This window comes from Branchiostoma floridae, chromosome 5, assembly GCF_000003815.2.
Source record: "Branchiostoma floridae strain S238N-H82 chromosome 5, Bfl_VNyyK, whole genome shotgun sequence".
NCBI lineage: Eukaryota > Metazoa > Chordata > Leptocardii > Amphioxiformes > Branchiostomatidae > Branchiostoma > Branchiostoma floridae.
In genome coordinates this window covers 19,468,999-19,472,998 of record NC_049983.1, presented here as the reverse complement: position 1 = coordinate 19,472,998, position 4,000 = coordinate 19,468,999, and the positions used below count along the sequence as shown (strand labels likewise).

Genomic DNA, 4,000 nt, shown 5'->3' with positions numbered 1-4,000 from the left:
TCCTCATATGCTACTGCAAAATGTCACATAAACATAAACATGTGCCATTTGGGTAACATACTTTTATTAGGCAAATCATCACGTGCTCTCAGATCTGTCTTGAATATAACCTGATAATGTTTTACAATAAGGTGGCAGTCTAATTTCCTGAAAACGTAATACAGGAAGTGCTTGTGGTAAAAATCAATGGTTATCAAGTTCACAGATGAGCCATTTATAAGCATAATCTATATCCTACATTGATTCCAGATATAAGAAAGTCCATCTCTCAATGAAGCAAAATAGCCACACTTTGCACATCTGCAATCAATCAGTACAGGGACCTATGAAGTAAAGATGCTGTAGATTACAGCAGCTGCTTTAGATGTTGAGAAGTTCTGAAGCATTCTTCAGTGCTGTGTTGTAAGTTACAAGAAACTTTTGGATTGAAAGTAGCACATATCATACATTGATTTTTCAAAATACATACTGTATTTAAATTTCTATTGGAAAACACATTGGTTCTCCTAAATCAATGTAATGTTCCATTGTCTATTGGGGCTCATGAAACTAAATGACCAAGTTAATTATGAAATGTATAAATATTATTCATAACAATATGCCACAGGCAAAATTCCAACAAAAGCGGTTTGTGAATTGTGATCAGAAATCACACTACAACTCTCAGTTAAGCATCAGTGAGATTCTAGTTAATATCAAATTTTGAATGTCTAACCTTGTTTAATTCTTGGAACTTTTTGAGCAAGGCAGCCTCCCTTTTGAAAAGAAATGACAAGAGGAACATCTCCTGCGTTCAAGCATGGCTAACAGTATTATTGGCGTCATCAGAGTTCACTGCAGCAAGTAATCCATCAATTTTGAGGACGCCTTGGGGGTTTATGAATATGTATGCCACTTCTCAAAACCATTACAAGTAAGGAGACCTTAATCACCTCGCATGTCCCTGAGAGCCCCCATTCTTCCTCCCTTTGTGTCAAACTGTGCTCCAAACAAACGTCCACATCAAGATCTCGTTATAAAGTTTGACAGTAATGTCAATAACAATTCCACCACCTGCGCAACAATTTTCAGTGGAAGAAAGATTAATGATCTTTGGAAGCAAGGGCGTGGCACGCAGACTTGACCTCCATCGATTTTTCATATTTTGCCAATTTTTCAGGAAGTCAGGGGAAATTGTGGCATTAGTGGGAGAGAAAGGGCCCACGCAGACTTATATTATAGAGGCTCCAAGGAAAATAAAAGATAAAAAAGAAAAGGATAAAAAAGGAGGATACTTAGAGCAGATTCATCTGACAAGTAAAAAGATAAAAGAAGAATTCTGAAGAATTCAGACAGAACAATGCCAAAATTCTGTATCTGAACAATCATTATACTATACATGTCTGTATGATTAAATCAAACTGCAGATAATACAAAATCCCACCTAAGCACTTTCCTTCTGTGCTTTACTGCTATTGATCTTCTTATCACAAGATAATGTTTCAGAATAATTGCTACTAAAACTTATCCCAACTTAAGTCAACTTGTTTTATGGAGTAGCAGCAAAGACCTTAATTCCATCCCAGTTGATAGACGTAATAAAATAGCAAAGATAAAAAACAATACCACAAGAATGACACTTGATATATATATAATAGAAATGTCACAAGGTTATCTTATCATATTTTGTAGCTGCATTTTCTTGAGCCTCTGGTTACCATTAATCTTAAGCTCTAATCTTCAAAACAAAAAAACATTATAACCAAATTGACGAGACCAAGTTTTCTATTCTCATTTAGCTCCATATTACAGGGAAGTATTGACCTTTGTCTTGACCTCATGACTTCTCTGATGACTGACCATGGAGATCCTGGGGCTATAATTTGCATTTGAAGCATTCCTCAAGCTTGCTGATATGAAAAGACAATGTTGATTTGTATTTTGCTGGTATTCATATTCCGGTACTTAGGTAAGCCAATTTGGTATTTAAAGACACAATTATTAATTGTGTCAAAACTAAATTTACCTTTCATATTTCCCCCCCAACACTTTAACAGAATTCAACAGGAGAGCCTAAGATGATAATCAGATGACTTACAACATGCCTTACGTTGTTTTAGCTTAAATACCTTCTGGACAATTGTGAACAACATTAGCCATCTTCCACAGAGTACAAATCAACAGGATTATGACTGATGGATCACAATACTACATAAACTTAAGTCTTTCTGTACCACTGCAATCAAGCAGCATGTGGGACAATAGTGTTGGTACAAATACAATATCAATACCCGTCTAGGTGTGCTGAATTGTAGCCTCATGATGACTACGCCCCCATCCCTGCAGAGAGACGGATGGTAACTACCACAACCGATCCTTAAGGCTGTCATTTTATGGACTTATGACGTCAGAGACTGAACTAGAATAAGCCAAATGTGATCTGTTTCCAGGAAAAGCGGATCATGAGTACCTTGCGTGGCTCAAGGACATACAGAACAAGAAGTCTTAGGCATCCGTCATGCAGCCTGGGGTCTTTTTATTTCTTGATGATCATTGTTCAAGACCAACAGCTGTAGTTGCAATTCATTGTAATTCAATGATTTTCAGTAAGCTCTGACAACTTGGGGTTTTAAGTTTTCAAGGCTGTGAAACTTTCTAATTGCTTTGAGGGTGTCCTTGACTTTGTGTAATCAATTTTCAAAGTCAGGTACTTTGTTACACGTACAGAGTTAGGCTCAAGAATTTAGCATACTGTAGCTGAAAAATGTAAAAAAAAAAAGGTGTGCAACAATGTATACACAAGTATATTGAAACTAAGAAGATATTCTGAGTCTAAAGTGTATACTTTTACATGTATCAGAAGGTAAAGTGGTTCTGGTGCAGCTCTGGTAGGCATACAACTTAGAAATGGTTGCTTTATCCAAGCAAAAGTTTTCATTATCAAGTATAACTATCATACCTATATATATGTATGTATGCTTTGAAACCATGATATCACTGTGGAATATACATCACGACTTTGCAACCACAGTTATACTGTAAAGGCCATATGTAAAACAAACGTGACTTGTGATTCTGTGGTCCTGGCCTTAATCTATCACTACAATAGACGTGGACACCTGACCTATCTACTGCACAAAGAACAGGCCACGCTTGACCTCAGGCGGGCCCCCTGTTCAATCTCTCTTCCAAGTGCAATCATGTTCACAAACCCGCTGACAAGGACAAATTGTATCCCTTCCACGTAGAGGCCCAGCTGTCTACTGCTGTTACATCAAGCTATAGAAAAAACAAGTTTGGTATCATCATCTTAGAAATTAAATCACATTGTGATTCTTGTTGTCAAAGGAATTAAAGTTAAGGTAGTCATTGTTTCACAATTTGTTTGAATTCAAAAAGTCTTGTTCAATTGCAAGAATATACTAACTAGATAATACTAAAAGACAAAGCATTTGATATTGACTGTGTACAGAAATCCTTAGTAGGCATTGACACACTAATAAAGTAGTCCACATCAACTTTGTTGCAAAGATTGAAACATCTATTTTCCAAGCATGTTGTAAGACTTATTAAAAAAAAATATCAGTTAGGCAGCTCCTGGTACAGGTATATAAGGGGACCATGATATGAGGAATAGCACGACGTGAGGTTTCTCTTCACACGAGGGTCAACACGAAACGTGCCATTGCTCGCGTTCCGCTATCTTTGCACGCTCGCCCCAGGTAAAGGCCCATTACGTGCGCTTCTTCAATTTTAGCGGTGTCCGCACGTAGCCGTGGCCGGGCATTCACGGCTATATTTTCTCGCCCCGGATGAAGACAATCCAGCCCCATTACGTGCGTTTCTTCAATTTTAGTCGTGTCTGCACGGAGTTCTGGCCGGGGTAACACGGCTAATATGGCTTTATTTCCGCCCCGGCAGACTCGGCACTCAATGCGGACCCATTACGTGCGTTTTTTTTTTTTTTTAATTTTAGCGGTGTCTGCACGTAGCCATGCCAGGCAACACGGCTACTAGTATA

The 4,000-nt window shown here is 38.0% G+C and overlaps 1 long non-coding RNA gene across 1 annotated transcript in view; it reads right to left on the bottom strand.

Annotated features, from left to right (window-relative positions):
- Positions 1-4,000, bottom strand: part of LOC118416696 — a 13,263-nt gene that overhangs the window by 1,276 nt on the left and 7,987 nt on the right. Inside the window, exon 2 of the long non-coding RNA XR_004831251.1 lies at positions 3,519-3,520. This is a non-coding gene — a long non-coding RNA (uncharacterized LOC118416696). The remainder of the gene's footprint in view (positions 1-3,518; positions 3,521-4,000) is intronic.